Source organism: Misgurnus anguillicaudatus, chromosome 15 (genome assembly GCF_027580225.2).
Source record: "Misgurnus anguillicaudatus chromosome 15, ASM2758022v2, whole genome shotgun sequence".
Classification (NCBI taxonomy): Eukaryota; Metazoa; Chordata; class Actinopteri; order Cypriniformes; family Cobitidae; genus Misgurnus; species Misgurnus anguillicaudatus.
In genome coordinates, this window is record NC_073351.2 from 9,602,855 (window position 1) to 9,610,859 (window position 8,005).

Here is an 8,005-nt window from a genome sequence, read left to right on the forward strand (position 1 = left end):
ACTCACTATTTTATACTATTTGGACAGAAATTAAAATGTGTATCTTAGAAATGAGCAGTTTAAGCACCAAATTTAGGCATGATCATGTTAGTGACTTCACAAAATGTCTTTGGTCCCCAGTTTGATGGTGAAGTGTGACATGTGTTTATCTGTTTTGACTTTTAGGAAACACACACTTCACACTTCACTATTTAACAGGGGACCTAATGTATTTTATCTTGAAGAAACTCACTATTTTATACTATTTGGACAGAAGTTAAAATGTGTATCTTAGAAATGAGCAGTTTAAGCACCAAATTTAGGCATGATCATGTTAGTGACTTCACAAAATGTCTTTGGTCCCCAGTTTGATGGTGAAGTGTGACATGTGTTTATCTGCTTTAACTTTTAGGAAATATTTTAAATTCTGAATAACTTTGAATGTACTGACAAAATTTACAATGACACTAAAACAACAGTTCTTACCATCAAAAAAGTTCTTCATAAAAGATTTTGCCGTTTAAAACTAAAAGTTGTACGAGGATTATTGCACTAAAATGTTATGTAATGTTATAAAGTCATTTAGTAAAAGACAATATAACTGAACCAACTAAAACATTTCAATGCATTAAATAAACAATAGTTTAAGTTTAAACCCCTGAAATCTTCTCATGGAAAGAAATGTAGTTGCAATTAAACAGATGTCACACTTCACTATTTAACAGGGGACCTAATGTATTTTATATTGAATAAACTCACTATTTTATACTATTTGCACACAAGTTTAAATGTACGTATTAAAAATGAGCAGTTTCGGTAGCAACAACTTTTAAAACAGAAATAGCATCTGTCATTGGCTGATATATTTGTTGCGATTGGCCAGTCTGGGCAATTATAATACTATTTTGAATAAACCCCTCCCTTTTATTATTTAATAAAATTACGGTTTATATTAGATATATTATATGAGATATAACAAAAAATGTATGTGTCATGAAGGCTAATATTATAAAGACTATGTAACGTATACCATGGGCTAAGGGCATTAATAAAAAAATATTAGGGAAAGAAAACAGACATTTGGGAGAGACATGTTGATAAAATTTAAGAGTTTTATTAATAAAGCATAGGAAAAATAAATACACACAAAGTCAAAAAAAGCCAACGATTATGTTGTTGGGATCACATTTGGCATCAAATGTGTTCATTTTGCTGCCTTGGGGTCATAGGTAAGCGGTGGCATTCTGTTAGACAGCAATTCAGATTGCAGACTGTGATGCAACGCTGCATAGTTTGAACACACACAGTTGCAGCTGCAGCTTAGCACACAGATTGCGGAGCTCCTGACTGCAGAACGATGAAGGTCTCACAATCCACCCGACACTCCATCAACAGCATTGTATTCTTCATCTGAAATCATGTCAGTGGTGATTCCCCTTCAGAAGCCCACTTTGTCCACAGCTAGTACACTGGGTTTGACTCCAAGAGCAGAAACACAACTGTTGTATATAACAAGAATAATGAACATCATTACAGTTTATACTAATGAAACAGAAATAAAGAATTAGAACGGAAACTAATTCTAATCTATCTTACCCTCTTCCTCCTCTGGTCACTCCGTGATGTGGCCACACTGGCTAGCTCTGGTAATGTCTTGCAGGCCACTAGAAACAAGTGAGTGAGGTTTGTTAAAAGCAAAATACACACAAAACTATACAAAAATAGAAATAACAACAACCACAAATGAAAATTACTTACCAAATTAATTTTTATCAAGGCCTTCATTGTGCAACTCCAGGCTTGTAGCCAGTGCTCCCACTAAAAATGAGGTGTCCTTCCCATTATGTGGTGAGCTTAATCTATAGAAGCAAAATGTATTAAATTAAAACAAATGTGTTTATTTGCTTCGGAAACAACAGAATGCATTTTAGGCTTTATCTTTCATCCATACCTCTGCTCCTGGTGATAGTGCCTACAATTTGCCTCCGAGTTGTGTAGCCGACAGAGTGCTTTCTACAAAATACAAGTAAAAATACTTTATTAAAAAATGGATTCTGTCAAATTAAAGCATGGGTGATTTGATTAAGCTTACCACAATTTTAGAAATGTGCAGCTGCCCTTCTCTCTTCAACTCCTCAGTCGAGCAGTTGTTTGACTCACATTGACAGTGCTTTACTTCTTGTGTTCTGCAAACAATCGCATCCTAATGATGAAAGCGAGCTCAGGCACGATTCAAGGAACCGTGCCTAATATGAGCGTGTTTTAGTAACTTTTCAACCTCCATCTCTGTGCACATAAAGGACTTCTTACAGCATCTAGAATAGTAGCAAACACATACAGTTAGAAAATGCATTAACATAAAATGCAAAAGTGAGGACATGAAGCACATAGTACAAAACACCAACAGTCCAAGAACAGAGACTTTTAACATTCAGTTCAAGACATGTGAAAATGTGTTTGTAAATTTCAGAGATCATTTTAAAAACATGCGGCCACTTTTAAGTCACATCAGATGTAGGGATGTCCCGATTCGATCACGTGATCGGAAATCGGGCCCTATGGATAATTTATAAGACATATTGCTGAATCAGTATGTTGTTTTCTTGTTAATTGAGTGTTTTTGGGTAGCCTATCTTATGCTTAGAATTAGTCAAGGAGGTTGATTCTTATAACTTCCTTCAAAGTTTGATCAATTGTGCATAATGACATGTGCAACAAATGCATATAGGGTGTCAGACCCATAGATTTGCATCATTTAAAGTTCAGGTTTTAAAGTTTGGGTCAACCTGTGGCACAGCTTTAAAGTTGAAACTTATAAAATCCTACCAGAGGTCCAAAATGTCATTGAAACACACCAGTGCCTTTGCTGTAATCAGGATTAAACATGTTACCCCTCGAACATGTTAGCCCTGCTAGGGCTGCTCAATTATGGGAAAAGTCATAATCATGATTATTTAACATGATTACTTACTGACTGTAAAAAAAAATGCACTTAGGCACACACGCGCGTGCAATCAAACAATTTAATGCATTTGTTTAGTGCTGTTGCAGAAGGCTACACGTGTCAAGCAGTGGTGCTCTCATGAGGTGCCTTTTTAAACACATTGGTCCAGCGGAACGCGATCATATTTTAAACATGAGGGATGTATTGCTACAACTCCTTGAAATGCACATTATAAGCAGGATTACTACCTAGTGACCTGACTTCGGACAGAATGCAGCTCTCTGCATGTCCACGAGTGAGAGAGGCGCCAATATGCAGCAGGTTATTTTAAACAAAAGGGATAGTTTGCCTCAGCTCGCATGAAACTGAACAAATACATAATGATTACTACTTTAGTTTATGTTTAGACTTCGGACAGATGCGAGAGCGCATGCATGTGAGACAGAGAGAAGCGCAGCTGCTTATGACGCGCTGGATTTATTTCAGGTGCTAGAAGGAGTCCAAGACGCGCGTATTAAGTCCATGTGCATGCAAGAAGGAATCTCTCTAACAACATTCATTGCGTCACATCCACAAACCCTCATGCGGGGAAAGCATGCAATGTGCATGTTAATGTAAAACTATGATGATAATAATACATTCGCCAACTATCGTCATGACTATCACCATGAAAGCCTGCCATTGGCGATAGGTTTGAAGATCGTCGATACACGATACTATCGTCTATCGGCACAACCCTACTATATTCTCATTACTTTTTAACACATCTATAGTTATGCGCTGGCACAGAGTTAGGGTGTACTCACACTATCCAAACCAAACTGCGCTCGGGCGCGTTTAACCCCCAAAGCCTGGTTTGTCTGACTAGTGTCATCGCTCTGTGCCGCGCCCCGGCTGGGTTGCAGAGGTGGGCTGGAGCGCAGTTCACTTGGGCGCGTTTCAAAAGGTGAAGACGTCAGTTGCGCGACCACTCACCTTCATCTGCTTCCGTAAAAACCTTTTGATGCGCGCAGCCGGGTTACGTGAATGTCCGAGTGAGAGGGCTGTCTGTGAGAGGGCTGTCTGTAATCGCGCACCAAACGACTCTGAATAAAAAACACATACTTATCATTACGGTGGGTTCCAGTGTTAAGAGAGCGCTTTACTTCAAAACAATCGCATCTTAATGACGAAAGCGCGCCCAGACTCGGATCGATAAAAGTACAGTGTGAGTGCGTGCATCTGGGGGAGTTGGGAGGGGTGACAATCGCGCTGGGGTATTGTTTGGTTTGGATAATGTGAGTGTGCCCTTAGACCCTTTTGAGTCCACATAGAAACAGGAACGTGTGCGGCATGACATAAGGAACATCCTGGATCTGTTTTTTTTTTGCTCTTTTTTATGTATTATAGAAGTATCGGATCGGGACTCCGTACCGGCAGATACTCAAAATCAAATGACTCAGATTCGAGGGCAAAAAACCTGATCGGGACATCCCTAATTAGATGCATTCAATACTCCAAATCAAATTGCACAAAGATAAATAATAACCATAATATTCATAATCTTACTTTATTTTCTGTTGATGTCCTCACATCGCTGTGTCTGACTGGTTTGGTCTGTTGTTTTCCAAGTTGTAACAATATCTATCAAAGTCATATCAAATACACAGATTTGTTTACCGTTTAACCTGTTAGGTTGTTCAAATGAAATAAATTTAACTCGCATCATTCTTCACAAAGACTGCAGGAATGACATCCACTTCTAAAGCTGATAATGTGTACATGATTTCTGCAAACAAAACAAAAACATGAGGGTTTTTTTTACTTTAAGAAAGGTAAAATAAAGGGCAAACAATAAAGACAAACTGTATGACTCCTAGGAATTAAATAGGTTTTAAAAATCTTGTAAAATACCAAGCACTGTCCACTGAAGAAATCTTTATATAGAATAGTAAACAATCTTACATTTTATTAGTTGATCTGGAACGCGTCTTTTTGGTAACTTACATTAAAAAACAGGGTTTCAAGCGTTTTACTAAGAAACAATAGTAAAAACAGTCACTTTGCTATCAGTTATGATTTCCAAGAAATGCTGATTTGTTGTTTTAAAACCAAAACATCTTGTCTTGAGTTTGCTTCTTTGTGGGTTTAATTTATTTTTCAAAGATTCAAACATTTTACTCATTCTTTTAATAGTTCTTTGTCTCATGTAACGTTAACTTAGATCAATGCAAGCACGCACGTTTACCGACCGTTATAGATCATGGCAAATAAATACTAGCACTTCTAGCCTAAAACATCCTTTAAATCATTTGTATACGTTCAGATTTAAAAAGAAAAGTATCTTAACTTACCTTGCTTTATTATACAGCTCTTCACAATACAAACAAAAGGTCCCGCGTCGTTGGTTCAGCGTTTCAAATTCGCGCTTCCGGTTTCTCCAGCGAGCGTTGGGCGGGGCTTTATGGGAAATGTAGTCCTTTTCACCAAGCGTCTCTAACATTGTAGAAGTTTATTGACTACTGTGTCCAAGATCCATTGCAAGCTACGTCGTGTCATCGGGAAAGAAGATACGCTATAATAAATATTATGCTGCGTTCCAGGCAACGCGTAGTCCTACTCCAAGTTTTGAGTCTTGACTGAGTCGTGGTTTTGAAGTCGTGATTTGCGGGCTCAAAACCTGCCTGGAACGCAGCATTAGTATCATTAAGTAGTATTTTGTTGTTATTAACACAACTTAATGTAAAGTTGTGTCACTATTACAATAAACTGCTTAAAAACAAAGACACATAAAAGGAGTAAAACTAAAACCCACTTTACACCCTTTTTGATTTACATTTGTTTTTATTTCATTATCCTCTTGTATGCTTGAGGTTTAGGTGAAACACTTTTACTGTGATGCTAGATTTAGAAACCTTTTGGAGTCTTATTTGAAATAATCATATTCTTGTTTCAAACATTTATATATTTCGTTATTATTTCGAATTGTAGTTCTGAGTGCTGGACAGGAAGTTTTTTGTATAGTTTTTCTTGAAATATTTTTGTGTGAAACTTTGTGTGCTGCCATTTTTGGCCAGAAGAGATTTTTTATCTCAATGTGATTATTCCTGGTAAAATAAAGGATAAAAAACACTGCTGTGTAAAAACATTTTATTAAATCCCCATATCAAATCCTATCCGTCACTAGTTGTTGACATGTTTTAAAATGTTGCTACATTTTAGGTAACAAGTCAGTGATGAAGGATGAAATAAGGTTGGATTTCAACTCCCAACTCAGATATAAATAAAAAAAACATAGGATGAAGAAATTTACTTTTATGCCTGCAAAACAACATTTAAGGTAAGACAAATCTCAATTTAAAGGGGACATATTATGAAAATCTGACTTTTTCCATGTTTAAGTGCTATAATTGTGTCCCCAGTGCTTCTATCAACCTAGAAAATGTTAAAAAGATCAACCCAATAACTTAGTTTTGGTAAACCATTTTCTGCAAGCATGTGAAAAAATAGGTCATTGTAATTTGGCCCTTATTGTGATGTCAGAATAAGGTAATACCGCCCCCTTAATCTGCACTATCCAACCACAGCACAACCATTTAGTATGGAGAGAAAGAGAGAGATAAAATATTTCACAGCACAATAGAGTTTCAATTGCAACAAACCACCATCATTGTGATCAGTGGTTGCACTTCATCCGCTCATTTGCATTTTAAATGACACACCTAAAACGGCACACTTTTGCTCAGACCTATTTTAGACTTAGTTTACATCTTTAAAAAAACTCATAATATGTCCCCTTTAAAATTTAGGCAACAATTTAAAAGTTTAAAATTAAAATAAGACATTTTCTTTACATTGGGGTAATTTGCCCACTCTTGATCGGTGACACTTAAGGGGTAAATTCCCCTTAACTAAGAGAATAATTTAAGGGTGTTGCATACAGTATAATCCCCTAAACGGTTCTCTTAGGTAAGAGTAATCGTTCAGTGTTTCATGACAGCGACCCAGGTTTGTCGTTATAAAATACTATTGTTGCCATGGAGACGCAACAGAAAAAACTTAAGGGTTTTTTTCTGCAACACACTTAAGTGTAAGGGAAACATAAGGGTGAACTTAAGGGAAAATTATGCAACCGGGCCCAGGCTCCACAAACTGCAATAAAAACAAAACGGCCAAACATACCACCAGAAACCATAACAAAGTGTTCCAGCCAATAAATGACAAGAAGGATTTGGGGGTGGGGGTTGGGCGCGTTCATGAAAGCACATAAGGGAGGGGGAGGTGTTAGCTACACTCCATTTGTTTGAAAACAGTTCAAACATCAACAAAAAGTGACATCACACAGATTCGCTTAGAGCGCCTTTAACTGACGAAAATCACACTTTTCATGCAGTGAAGTATAATCAATAATCACACACATCATAATTATATACATTTTACAAATATGAAGTTAGATCTAATTCTTCGTTCAAACCAGGAAAAATAGTAGCTTTTTTAGTAGCTGAACACTTTCACACCTACAGAGGTACTGTAATTTCACATCTTTGCACATTTCTGGTGTCCCCATTGGTGTTTAATCTCAACACTGATTGGTTGCTTTAAAAAAACACTCCCAAAACCCGGACAACTATTGGGACACTACATTGAAACTTTCCTGTTGAAATGATTTGATTGGTTACACTTTGTATTTGGTTGTTTTAGGGTTAAACTCTTACAGACAATCCTAAACGTGTCTGTCACACACTGTTCCCTTGAAGCCTCTCTCCATAGAAATGCTAATTGCACGTGGGGGTTTGCAGAGGAATTTCTGGGGGGTTGTAGGAAGTCTCTCCACATTACTTACCAAAGTGTGCAGAACCTAGCAGAGCAAAATGGATATTTAGTGGCAACTAAATTCTACATTTCATTTCTTAGAACATTTCATTTTAGAACTCTGGCTGAGAGTAGAAATGTTAAGACAGATGGGTATCTAAGACAGACAATACCATTTAAAAAGATTCATTTTGTTTCTAATTGCTGTTTAAGCTCAGATAAAAGCTATACTAAATGTGGTGATTTAGAGGAAACTCTTTAACATAGTGGATGACTTGTGCTCATGTGGTT

General features: G+C 37.0%; 1 long non-coding RNA gene across 3 annotated transcripts; it reads right to left on the reverse strand.

Annotated features, from left to right (window-relative positions):
• Positions 1-493: 493 nt before the first annotated feature.
• LOC129438896 (uncharacterized) lies at positions 494-5,363 on the reverse strand. Of its 3 annotated transcripts, none has more exons than XR_012357661.1 (7): positions 5,257-5,363; positions 4,583-4,691; positions 2,072-2,294; positions 1,931-1,992; positions 1,738-1,838; positions 1,576-1,643; positions 494-1,478 (listed from the first exon to the last, which is right to left on the reverse strand). It is a non-coding gene; the product is annotated as an uncharacterized lncRNA (long non-coding RNA). The 3 variants fall into 3 exon arrangements; XR_012357660.1 differs by having other exon boundaries at positions 496-1,478; positions 4,472-4,691; XR_012357662.1 differs by lacking the exons at positions 4,583-4,691; positions 5,257-5,363 and adding an exon at positions 3,899-4,236 and having other exon boundaries at positions 495-1,478.
• Between the last annotated feature and the right edge of the window lie 2,642 nt (positions 5,364-8,005).